The 14006-nt window shown below is 36.2% G+C and overlaps 1 protein-coding gene across 2 annotated transcripts in view; it reads left to right on the forward strand.

Annotated features, from left to right (window-relative positions):
* Positions 1 to 14006, forward strand: part of POLQ (DNA polymerase theta) — a 126275-nt gene that overhangs the window by 25035 nt on the left and 87234 nt on the right. The gene's annotated exons all lie outside the window — the stretch shown is intronic.

Below are 14006 nucleotides of genomic sequence, written 5' to 3' on the forward strand. Positions count from 1 at the left end.
AACTTCATGAAAAACATATTTTATAATATATAAGAGAATAGTAAAGGACAATTGAAATATAAGTAAATTGAAGATAAGATCACAATGTTCAACTCAAGCAAAAGTTGGTACATAAATATGAATTTCTTTAAGTCATGTACAGTTCCTGTAGCCAACTTTCGTTTTGAGTTTTCTAGAAACTAGAATGAAAAAGAAAGCTTGATTAGTCTTAATATTGATAGGATAAAAAAGAAAACAAAACAAATTAGGAAAAGTGGCACTTGGCTGGCTTAGTCGGTAAAGCATGTGACTCTTGATCTTAGGGTTGTAAGTTCTAGCCCCGTGTTCAGTGTAGAGATTACTTAAAAAAATAAAATCTTTTAAAAAACAATTAGAGAAAGTGTTGCATTTTATTGCCTAAGAGAAATTCTGTCCTAAAAAGACACTCAGAAACTTTATTTTTTATAAAGTCTCCATAACAGATGCAATAAGGAATTTTAGTAGTTTGTATACATTAGATAGTGTCTTATAAATATTATTTCATATAACAAAGAGTTTGATAACAATTGGATAATGTAGAGTTTGAGATTATATTCTCTGACAAGAACCTGGCAAAAAATACTTCATTTTGTCAATTAAAAGCAGATGTGGGGAGTAACATAAGCAAGATGTCAGGATAGAGGTCCCTAGCTCTAGTCTCCATCACAAAAATATGGATGAGCAGCTATTTGCAGACAAAATGCATTTCTAAAAATCCCAGAACCTAGTGGTTAGGCTAAATCACATTCTTAGAGTGCTAAAATTGAGAAAAGCCATGTTAGAAGGCTAAGAGGAGTGGCAGCACTTTGGCAGTGCTGCCTTTTCCCCAAGCCAGCACAGTGCCACACTGAGAGGAATCCCTTGGGCCTACAGTTTCTCCAGTGAGAAAAAGAGAGCTTGAGGCTGACATCCAATTTCCCCAGCATTCTGGAGTATTCTCTGGGAAGCCCGTTTCCATCTCACCTTGTAGGGAACATTAGGGAAATATGCAAAGCTAGACCACCTCAGAGAGGAGGGCTCACAGGTATCTGTGTGTGGATTAGTGATAGCACTGCAACCCTCCTAGCCGTCTTGCCCAATCAGAGAGCCCAGCAAGTGGCACCATCTGGCTGTTATGACAGATTGCTGCCCATTTGGCCAGAAAGCAGAGTGAGTGGTTCTGCCAAACTAGGATCCTTAGGCAACGACCTGGCTGCAGAGCCCAGCCTACCGCTCTGCTCTTGCAGGAAGCCAATCCAGCAGCCCCCTCCATTCCTAAGTCAGAGCTCAGCCTGTAGCCCTGCCTAACCAGGGATTTTTACTGTAGAACACAGCCTAGAGTCCTACATGATCACAGGGTCCATCCTGCAGCCCCATCCAACTGTGGAGTACAACTACTGGCCACACTTGAACACAAAGTCTAGCTAATGGCACCACCCTTCCAAGGAATCCAGTCCCTGGTCCTTTCTGACCAGAGAGTCCAGCCATTGGCCATGCCTGTCTGCAGAGCCCAGCTAGCAGTCCCACCTGACCAGATGGCTCAGAGAGTGGTCTTGCCTGAATGCAGAGCTGAACCAGTGGACCCACGCAACCAGAGACTCTGGCATCAAGCCCTACCCACCCTCCTGTGGGCTCTGTGAGATAGCCAGGGCTGACTAGTGAAGGTGTTTATCTGCTGAAGCAAACCTATAAGGACTAGAAGAGGTAACTGCTGCTTCAAATCCACAGATACCGATACAAGAATAACGAAAAGTCAGGGAAACGTGGCATCACCAAAGAAACTAATAAAACTCTTCTAATAACCAAACCTAAAGAAATGGACATCTGTGAACTGACTGACCAAGAATTCAGAATAATCCTCTTAAAGAAGTTCAGTGAACCACAAGAAAACACAGATAGTCAGCCAAACTAAATTAGGAAAACTGTATATGAGCAGAATGAGAAATTGAACAAAGAGAGAAACCATTAAAAAAATAAAATAAAATCCCAAAGCTGAAGAGTACAGTGGGTGATCTGAAAAATTCAATACCTTCAAAAATAGACTCAATCAAGGAGAAGAATCTGTGAACTCAAAGGTAAGTCATTTGTAATTACAAATTCAGAGGAACAAAAAAACAATGAAAAAAGTGAAAAAAGCCTCTAAGACTTATTGGGACACTATCAAGCAAAATAATGTATACATATTGAAGTCCAAGATGGAGATGATAGAAGATGGCAGAAAGTCTTTTTAAAAAATAATGGCTAAAACTCTGTCAAGTGTTGAAGGAGCTGTGGGAAAGCTCTCCAGGTCAGAGAGACTAGAGAACACATCGTTTACCTTCTCCTTGGAAGTCTGGACTGGAACAGTATCCAGACACCGTGGTGAGCATGTCTGGTTGGTCTTGGTGGAGCTGTGACCTCAGTGAGTCCTGGATTCACAGCCCTACACCAGCCTTAGATGGCATGCAGAAGAAAAGCCACAGTTTAGAGGGGCGGGGGAACTGAGGGAATGCTCCCTCCTCTTCTGCCTTGATGGTCCAGACCAGCGCAGGGACTGGCCATTATAAGGAGCAGGTTCAGGTGCCATATTTGGAAGGTTCTGACTTCATAACTTGTGGGTCAGATCATCAGGGACTTTGTGACCTCAGTAAGCCCAGGGTCCTAAAGCCCATACCAGCCCCAGTTGCACTGGGGCACAGAAGATAAGCTACAGTTTAAAAGGGCCGAGGAACTGGGGAAGCACACTCTTCCCCTCCCAATTTAAAAGTCCGCACTGGAGCAGGGTCTGGCTTATGGTGAGCTTGCAACCTCAGTGAATCCAGGGTCCACAAGCCCATACCAGCTGTTCTGTATTACTTGGGCACAGAAAAAAAGTTGCAGTTTTGTGTTTTTTTTTTTTTGCTTTAAAATTTTTTTTTCTTTTTTACTTCATTTGTTTCTTTATTCTCTCTGTCAAAAGTCAGAATTTAAAGGAGTAGTTAGCATATACATCCACAGTTTCAGCCAGCCAACAAAGGCATCAAGCACACACAGTCTGTATAGGGGTCACCATACATGAGACAATTCATTCAACTTTAGGAAAAGTAGCAAGGCATTTCATCTAATCCATAGAAACAGACATAGAAAGTCAAGCAAAATGGGAAGACAAGAGTATATGCTCCAAAAGAAATAACAAGAAAAAAACCTCAGTAAAAGAATTAAATGAAACAGAGATAGGCAATTTGTTTGATAAAGAATTTAAAGTAATGATTGTAAAGATGCTCACTAGGCTGGAGAAAAGAATGAAATAATTTAATGAGACCTTCAATAAAGTGATAGAAAAATATCAAAAAGAATGAACCAGAACTAAAGAAAACAATAACAAATAAAAAACACATTAGAGTTAATCAGTAGTAGATTAGAGGATGCAGAAGAACATATCAGTGATCCAGAAGACAGGGTAATAGCACACAAGTTGAACAGCAAAAAGAGAAAAGATTTTTTAAAAATGAGGATAGGTTAAGAGATTTTTTTGAACAACAGCAAGAAAACAAACATTCACCTTATAGGGGTCCCAGAAGAAGAAGAGAGAAAGATTTAGAATACTTAGTCCAAGATGCATAGAGAGGTCCAAACAAGATGAACTCAAGGAGGTATACACTACAGTACATAATAATTAAGATGTCAAGGGTTAAAGAGAGAATCCTAAAAGCAGCAAGAAGAAACAAAGTTCCCTCCATGGGAAAAAGTATAAGTTGATTTTTCAGCAGAAGCTACAAACCAGAAGGGAGTGTCACGATATATTCAGAGTACTGAAAAGAAAATCCTGCAATAGTACTCCACCTGGTAAGATTATCATTCAGATTTGAAGGAGAGGTAGTTTCCCAGACAAACAAGAGGTAAAGGAGTTTGTCAAAACTTAAAGAAGGCTTATAAGAAATAATAAAGGGACTTCTTTAGGTGAAAAAGAAATGCCATATTTAGACATAAGAAAAATATGAATAAAGAGATGTAAAATACGACATATACATGAAATGTGGAGAAGGGAATAGAAGGAGAAAAGGAAAAAAAAAAGAGAGCAAGAGAAGAATAAAGAATTATAAAAACCAGAAAACCAACTTTTTCAATGACAACAAGTACATACATATCAATAATTACATTAAATTTAAATGGCCTAAAAAATACTTGTAAGTGGCCTAACTGCTCTAATCAAAAGACACAGAGCAGTAGAATGGATAAAAAAACAAGACCAATTTATGTGCTTCCTAAAAAAGACTTACCTCAGACTTAAAGATGCATATAGATGGAAAGTGAGGGGATGGCAAAACTTTCACCATGCAAATGGAAGGAAAAGAAAGGACAGCAAACCAATACTTAGACAAAATAGACTTTAAAACCAAGACTGTAATGAGACAAAGAAAGGCATTACATAATGATAAAAGGATCAATCCAACAAAAGGGTGTAACAGTTATAAATATCTATACTCCCAATACTAGAGCACCTAAATACATAAAGCAAATATTGGTGGACATGAAGAGAGACATTACAGTAATACAGTAATAGTAGGGGACTTAATACCCCACTTGCATCAATGGACTTTAATACTCCACTTCCACTTCAGACAGAAAATGAATTAAGTGTCTTTGAATGAGACATTGGACCAGATGCTCGTAACATATATACAGAACATCCCATCCTAAAACAAAAGAACACACGTTTTTATCAAGTGCACATGGAACATTCTCCAGAATAGATCACATATTAGGCCATAAAACAAGCCTCAATAAATTTAAGAAGATTGAAATCATAGCATGCATCTTTTCTGGCTACAACAGTATGAAACTAGAAATCACAAGAGAAAAAAAGGAAAAAACACAAACACATGGAGACTAAATAACATGATACTAAACAGCCAATGGGTCAATGAATCAATCAAAGAAGAAACCAAAAAATACATAGAGACAAATGGAAATGAAAACACAATGGCCCCAAATCTCTGGGACATTGATAGCAGTTCTAAGAGGAAAGTATACAGCAATATAGGTCTACCTCAAGAAGAAAAAAAAAAAAAAACACAAAAAAACAAAAACAGAATACCTCAAGTAAACAATCTAACCTTATGCCTAAAAAGGAACTACCAAGAAAAAAAAAACAAATAAAGATTCTCTTTTTTAAAGATTTATTTACTTTAGAGAGAGCAAGCTTGAGTGAGCATGAAGAGAGGCAGAGGAGAGAGAAACTTTAGTGGGCTCCTTGCTGAGCTCAGCCTGACGGGGGGCTTGATCCCACCACCCTGAGATCATGACCTGAGCCAAAATGAAGAGTCAGATGCTTAACTGACAGGGCTGTCCAGGTCCCATTTTGTTTTCGTTTTTAAGATAATGGTGGCAATTTCTTAAGACAATGATGAAATTTGCCATGTCAGTTGACTCATGGATGATTTCTCTGTAGCATGTGATGCTGTTTGATAGCATTTTACCCATAGTAGAAATTCTTTCAAAATTGTAGTCATCCTCTCAAACCCTGCCACTTTATCAACTAAGTTTATTTCATAATCTACATCCGTTGTTGTCATTCAACAGTCTTCACAACATCTGCACCAGGAATTGTTTGTTTGTTTTTGTTTAATGGAGTAGTTTCTTTCTTAAGAACCACTCTTTCCGGGATCCCTGGGTGGCGCAGCGGTTTGGCGCCTGCCTCTGGCCCAGGGCGTGATCCTGGAGACCTGGGATCGAATCCCACGTCGGGCTCCCGGTGCATGGAGCCTGCTTCTCCCTCTGCCTATGTCTCTGCCTCTCTCTCTCTCTCTGTGTGACTATCATAAATAAATAAAAAAAAAAAAAAGAACTGTAAAAAAAAAAAAAAAAAGAACCACTCTTTCCTCATCCATAAGAATAGAGAGATTTGGATGGATACTCCTCATCCATTCAAGTTTTATCACGAGATTGCAGCAATCCAGTTACATCTTCAGACTCTACTTGTAATTCTAGTTCTCTTGCTGTTCCCCTCACATCTGCACTTAACTTCCTCCCCTGGAGTCTTGGGCCCTCAAAGTCATCTATGAAGGTTGGATATGACTTCCTCTAAACTCCTGTTAATGTTGATGTTTTTTATCTCTTCCCATGAATCATAAATGTTCTTATGGCATCTAGAATGGTGAATCCATCCTAGAAAGTTCTCTATATACTTAGCCCAGATCTATCCAAGGAATTACTGTCTGACAGTGATAGCCTTATGAAATATATAGTTCTTAAATAGTAAGACTCAAAAGTCAAAATTACAGTTGACCCTTGAACAACATGGGTTTGAACTTTGCAGGCCCACTTATACATGGATTTTTTTTTTCAATAAATGTAGCATAGTATTGTGTATTTTCTCTTCCTTATGATTCTGTTAACATTTTCTCTAACTGTATTGTAAAAATACAATATATAACATGTATAGTGGAAAATATGTGTTAATCAACTGTTTCTGTTACTGGTAAGGCTTTCTGTCAGCAGTAGGCTATGAGCTGTTAAGTTTTGGGGGAGTCAGAAGCTAATGCATAGATTTTTAGCTACATGAACAGTTGGTGCCCTAAGCCCACATTGTTTAAGTGTCATCTATACTCCATGATCCATGGACTACAGAATGGATACTCTGATAGCAGGCAGGAAGTCAGCATTTATCTTGTACATCTCTGTCAGAGCTTATAGGTGACCAGATGCATTGTCTGCAGTAATTGGAAAGAAGCAGGTCTTTTTTCTGAGTAGGTTTCAACAGTGGGTTTAAAATACTCAGTAAATCATGCTGCAAACAGATGTGCTGTCATCCAGGCTTTCTTGTTCCATTTATGGAGCACAGACAGGGTAGATTTAGCATAATTCGTAAGGACTTTAGGATTTTTAGAATGGTAAATGACCATTGGCTTCAACTTCAAGTCACCAGTTGTATAATCTCTTAACAAGAGTCATCATGTCCTTTGAAACTTTGAAGCCAGGCATTGATTTCTTTCTAGTTATGAAAGTCCTAACTGGCATCTTCTTCTACTAGAAGGCTATTTTGACTACCTTGATAATCTGTTGTTTAGCATATCCATGTTTATTAATGATTTTAGCTAGATCTTCTGGGTAACTTGGGGCAGCTCTACATCAGCAGTTGCTGTTTCATCTTACACTTTTATTTTATGTTTAAGCTTCTTCCCTTAAACCTCATGAACCAACCTCAGCTAGCTTCCAACTTTTCTTGAATAGCTTCCTCACCTCTCTCAGCCTTCATAGAATAGAAGAATTAGAGACTTGCCCTAGATTAGGCTTTGGCTTAAGGGAGTGTTATGGCTGTTTGATCTTCTGTCCACAGAACTGAAACTTACTCCCCATCGGCAATAAGGCTGTTTCACTTTCTTATCATTTGTGTGTTCAGTGGAGTAGTACTTCTAATTTAAAGGTTCAAGAACTTTTCTTTTGCAGTCACAGCTGGGCTGTCTTCATCTCTATTCATCCATTCATCAATTAAGGACATTTGGTATGTTTTTTATTTTTGGCTATTATAAATAATGCTTCTGTGAACATTCATGTCCAAGTTTTTGCATGGACATATGTTTCAGATTCTCTTGGGTATATCTCTAGGAGTAGAATTGCTGGGTTGTATGGTAACTTTATTTTTAACATTTTGAGAGTTTCCAAATTCCTCAAAAGCATCTGGATAATATTACATTCCCACCAGCAATGTACATGGATTCCTCTCCTTCACATCTCCAATGCTTGTTTTTATTTATCTTTTTGAAAATATCCTTATGAGTATGTAGCTCTTTCTCATTATAGTCTGGACTTGCATTTTCTTAATAGCTAATTATGTTGAGCATCTTTTCATGTGTTTATTGGTTATATGATTATCTTAGAAAAATATTCAGATCCTCTGCCATTTAAGTTTTTTTTTAATTAAAGTAATTAAGTGTTCTTTATATATTTTGGATACAAATCTTATAGAGGATTTGGAAATATTTTCTGTAGGTTGTCTTTTCATGTTCTTTGATGTTGGGGGTTTTCTGAATCTGCTGTGTAACTCAGTGTCACAAGGATGCACTGATGTTTTCTTCTAAGAATTTTATAGTTTTATCTTACATTGATGCATATGATCCACTTGGACTTTTATGACTGATTTAAGATGGAAATCTAACTTCATTCCTTTGCATGTACATATCCAGGTTGTTGTTGAAAATCCATCAATTTTCTTGTCATCCTTGTCGAAAATCAATTGAGGGCAGCCTGGGTGGCTCAGCGGTTTAGCGCTGCCTTTGGCCCAGGTTGTGATCCTGGAGAGCCAGGATCGAGTCCCGCGTTGGGCTCCCTGTGTGGAGCCTGCATCTCCCTCTGCCTGTGTCTCTGCCTCTCTCTCTCTCTTTCATGAATAAATAAATAAAATCTTTAAAAAAAAAAAGAAAATCAATTGACCATAAATGTGAGGGTTTATTTCTGGGCTTTCAGTGTATTTATGCTTATGCTGATACTGTACTGTTTTGATCACTATAGCTTGGTAGTAAGCTTTGCAATCAGAAAATGTGAACCCTCCCACTTTGTTTTCTTTGAAAAAATTTTTGGCTGTTCTGGGTCACTTGCATCTGCTTATAAATTTTAGGATCATCTTCCCAATTTCTGCAAAGAAGCCAGCTGAATTTTGATAGGGATTATACACAATTGGTAGGTCAATTTGGGAAATATTGTCATCCTAACAATATTAAGTCTTCCAGTTGATGCACATAGGCTTTCTTTTTCATTTATTTAGATCTTTAATATCTCAACAATTTTTAGTTTTCAGAGTACAAGTTTTATGTTTTTTGTTAACCTTATATTAAGCATTTTATTCTTTTTGATGCTATCATAAATGGAATTTTTTCTTAATCACATTTAGGGGTTTATTAAAGTATATAGAAAAACTCATTTTTTTGTATTGATCTTGTATCCTGTAACCTATTAAACTTGTTCACCAATTTTAATAGTATTTTTGTGAGTTCCTCAGGATTTTCTACATACAGGATCATGCTAGATGCAGTTTTGCTTCTTCCTTTCCAGTCTGGATGTCTTTTATTGATTTTTTTTCTTTTTCCTAATTGACCTGGTTAGAATCTCCAATAAAATATGGAATAGATGGGACACCTGGGTGGCTCAGCGGTTGAGTGTCTGCCTTTGGGTCAGGGCGTGATCCCGATTCCGGGATCGAGTGCCATATCAAGCTCCCTGTGAGGAGCCTGCTTCTCCCTCTGTGTCTCTGCCTCTCTCTTTGTGTCTCTCATAAATAAATAAATAAAATCATTAAAAAGAATATGGAATAGAGGTAGCAACAGCAGACATCTTTGTCTTGTTCCTTATTTGGGGGCAAAAGTATTGAGTCTTTCACCGTCAATCTTGATGTTAGTTGTGAGTTTTTTGCAGACGGGCTTTATCAGGTTGAGGAAGTTCCTTTCTATTACTAGTTTATTGAATATTTTTATAATGATTGGTTGTCAAGATTTTTTCAAGTGCTTTTTTTTTGCATCTGTTGAGATCATCATGTGGTTTTGTCCATTTTATTGGTACAGTGTATTACATTAATTGATTTTTAAATATGAATCTTGGATTTTCTGAGTAAATCCCACTTGATCATTTGTATAATACTATTTATCTGTTAGATTTGGTTTGCTAATATTTTACTGAGGATTATTGTATATGTTTATTAAATATATTGGTCTGTATTTCTCTTTTCTCATGATGACTTTGTGTGGTTCTGAGAAAGAATTTATGAAAGATTGCTGTTATTTCTTATTTAAACATTTGTTAGATTTCACCAGTCAAACCACTAGGGCCTGGACTTTTTTTTGGAGTAAATTATTACCAATTCAATGTCCTTACTTATAATAGGTCTATTCATATCTCCTGTTTTTTCCTGAATCAATTTTGGTAGTTTGTGTATTTCCAGCCATGTGTTCATTTCATCTAGATTAGCTAATTTGTTGGTATTCAATTAACATTACTTCCTTGTAGTCCTCCCTTTTTTTCCCTCTGTGCCTTAAGTAGAGGTGTCCCTTCTTCCATTTCTGACTTTAGTAATTTAAGTCTTCTCTTCATTTCTGGATCAATCTAGCTAAAGGTTTTTCAGTTTTGTTGATCTTTTCAAAGCACTGTTAAAACAAGGAGGCCATTAGGTTGAGGTGGCTCTACTGCCTTGATAGTTTACATAAGCAAACCAATACTTAAGCCAGAGGCAGTGCACTGGAATCCATGCCAGATGAGGCAAGTGCTTATGCTGTAACCAATCAATTTGCTTTGCTTTGTTCAGTATCTTTTCTATAAAAATTTTGCTCCTATCTCCTGTTAGTGGAGGACTTCTAATCACCCTTGGTTTGGCACTGCCCAGTTCAAATCACTGTATGCTGAAATAAACTCTTAAAACATTTTATGTGCTTCAGTTTGCCTTTTACCAGAACCAATTTTTGTTTAGTTGATTTTTCTGTATTATTTTTGACTTTCTACTAGATTAATTTCTGCTCTTTATTGTTTACTTCCTTCTTCCTTTGGTTTTGCTTTATCCTTCTACTTGCAAATGTCTTAATATGGAAGATTAGGGTATTGATTTGAGACCTTATGTTTTTTTTTTTAATATAGACATTTGTACATTTTCCTCAAAATACTTTCACTGCACCCTGTAAATTCGGTATATAATGTTTTCATTTGTTATATTCACTCATTTCAAGGCATTTTGCAATTTCTTTTTAAGATTTTATTTATTTATTCCTGAAAGACACACACACACACACACACACACACACAGAGGCAGAGACACAGGCAGAGGGAGAAGCAGGCTCCATGCCAGAAGCCTGATGCAGGACTCGATCCCGGGTCTCCAGGATCACGCCCTGGGCCGAAGGCAGGTGCCAAACCATTGAGCCACCTAGGGATCCCCTATTTTGCAATTTGTATTATGATTTTTCTTGGCCCATTGTTATTTAGCAGTTTCTTGTTTGATTCTCACATTGTGAATTTTCAAAATTTTTTGTCATTTGTTTCTAATTTCATTCCATTGTCAGGAAACATACATTGTTTAATTTCAATACTTATAGACACACACACGTACATGTATATATAAGTATACACAAGTGTATATTAAGCAATCTCTATACCAAATATGAGGCTTAAACCTGCAACCCTGAAATCAAGAGTTGTACATTCCTGATTGAGCCAGCCAGGCTGACTCAGCCAGCCAGACACCTTTATACTTTTATATACTGAGACTTGTTTTATGGCTGGTAAATGGTGGGTCTATGCTGGAGAATGTTCTGTGTGTATTTAAGAAGAATGTGCACTCTTCTCCTGTTGGATGGATGTCTGTTAGGTTTAGGTGATTTAGAATGTTGTCTTAGAAGACTAAGTTGCTCTGCTTAGTTCTATCCATTTTGGAAAGTTAGGGTATTTAAATCTTCAACTATTATTTTTGAATTGTCTATTTCTCTCTTCATTTTTGTCAAGTTTTGTTCATGTATTTTAGCATCCTGTGTATATTTGTAGTTGTTTATATATACTTGATAGACTGATCCTTTTATCATTAAAGAGTATTACTTTTATTTTTATTAACATTTTTTAACAGTCTATTTTATGTGATAGTAGTATGGCCACTCCAGCTTTATTATGGTTGTGTTTTGCATATTTTCCTTTTCCTTTTGACCTTTTTGTGTTTTTGTATCTATATTGTATCTCCTACAGAGAACATATAATTGGATTCTGGTTTTTTATGCAGTCTGTTAATCTACCTTTGGTTATTTAATCCATTCACATTTAATGTTAGTAATAGGGTTGGAGTAATATCTATGTTTTGTCTTTTTATTTTCTATATATCTTATGTCCTTTTTGTTCTCTTGTACTTCCTTTACTGATTTCTTTTAAGTGAATATGCCCTACTATAACATTTTAATTTCTTTATTTAATTTTTCTCTATTTTTTTGGAAGTATTCCCAGTGGCTACTCAAGGAGATACAATACAGCTTAAAATTTATACTAACTTAATTTCAGTGAGATATAGAAACATTAGTTTTGTATAGTCCTATTCTTTTTTTGTGCTATTATTGTTATACATGTACATATATTTGTTACAAAACCTAATAGTACATTGTTATTTATGTAATTTTATGTCTTTAAAGAAGATGAGGAGAGAGAAATGTTTGTCTATAGAGTTTGTTACATTAAAATTCTTAAGATTTGTGTTTTTCTTTTTTTTTATGATTTGTGTTTTTCTTTATTTGTTCCTTGGATTTTAGTTACTATCTCTTGTCATTTCCTTTTCCAATTCAGCTTTACTCCATTAACTCTAAAGAGAGGAGAGAGAACTTTAAGTAAAAAATGAATTTATTCAGGAATAGCAGAGGAATTACAATTTGGGACAAGGAAGCTATGGTGAACCATAAGCAAGTCTAAAGAGGGAAAGTCAGCTTTTATTAGATTTTAGGAAGAAATTAGGGAGCATTGTTTGAACAAAAGTTTATTGGTAAAGAAGAAGAGTTTAAGGTTGTGGTGGATGCTGATTGGCTGCCAATAGTTTTTAGTGTGTTGTTGCTAGAGAAGGGACGGGTTTTCCTTTTTTTAAAGGAAGGAGATAAAATTCCTATGTGAAAAGTGCTCTCCTGTGTTGAAATAATTCTTCCTTCTTCCTGCTGGTTATGTGGGCTCTAAAGAGTGGTGTGTGCATGAGCTCTTCTCCCTCAGGGCTTCCCTTCTCTGTTAAAGGGAAGTTTCCTTTTTTATTTATGTTCACAACTCCTACCTGTCACCTTTGGTCTATTATTGTCAAATGTGTTATACTTTTATATGTTATATACATGTTTTATACAGTTGCTTTTTAAATCAGTCAAGAGAAGAAAGAGGGAGAAATATGCAGTAATACTGTCTTTATAAGTATCTACATAATTACTTTTATTGGCACTGTTTTTTTTTTTTTTAAACCTTTTCTTTTTTTTTTAAATTTTTATGATAGTCAGAGAGAGAGAGAGAGAGAGGCAGAGACACAGGCAGAGGGAGAAGCAGGCTCCATGCACCGGAAGCCCGACGTGGGATTCGATCCCGGATCTCCAGGATCGCGCCCTGGGCCAAAGGCAGGCGCCAAACCGCTGCGCCACCCAGGGATCCCTATTGGCACTGTTTTTTTTTTTTTTTTTTCTGTGTGTGTGTGTGTGTGTGTGTGTGTGTGTGTGTGGAATTAAAATACTGTTTAGAGTCACTGTTTTTCAACCTGAAAAATTTTCTTTAGTATTTCTTAAAAAGCTAATCTGCTAGAAAAGAATTTTTTTAGTTTTTGTTTATCTCAGAATGTTTCATTGTGCCTTTATTTTAAAAAGATGGTTTTCTTTAGGTAATATTGGTTGCCAGAGTTTTTTTTTTTTCTTTCAGCAGTTAGAATATGTCATTTTACTGCCTTCTAGACTTATTGTTTTTGATAAGAAGTCAGCTCTTAATCTTATTGAGTTTTCCTTGTATACGATGTTTTTTTCTGCTGTGGCTTTCAAGATTTTTGTTTTTATACAATTAGAGTATGATGCCTCTGAGTATGGATCTTTTTGTGTGTATCCTTTTTGGGGTTCACCTACTCTCTCAGATGTGTAAGTTAATGTTTTTCATCAAATTTGACAAGTTTTTAGCATTCTTCAAATCTTATTTTCACTTATTTTCTATCTTCTTCTGGTATTCTTGATATGTATTGTTGCACATAATAGTTTCCACGTTTTTCTGAGGCTCTGTTAATTTTTCCTCCCCCCCTTTTTTTCTGCCCTCTGATTGCATAGCCTCTATTGATATATCTTCATGTTTGCTCATTCTTCTGTCAACTTGCATCTAGTGTTGAGCTCTATATAGTTTTATATAGAATTTTTTTAGTTATTTTTATAGAATTATTTTAGTTATTGTACTCTTTTACCTTCAGGGTTTCCACTCTTTTTTTTTTTTTTTCATTTCTTTCTTTATTCTTAGTCTCTACTTGATGAGACATTGTCATCATACTTTACTTCATTTAGCATGGTTTTCTTTTGTGCTTTGACCATGTTTGTCTACTT

The sequence above is a fragment of the Nyctereutes procyonoides genome, unplaced genomic scaffold (genome assembly GCF_905146905.1).
Source record: "Nyctereutes procyonoides isolate TBG_1078 unplaced genomic scaffold, NYPRO_anot_genome, whole genome shotgun sequence".
NCBI lineage: Eukaryota > Metazoa > Chordata > Mammalia > Carnivora > Canidae > Nyctereutes > Nyctereutes procyonoides.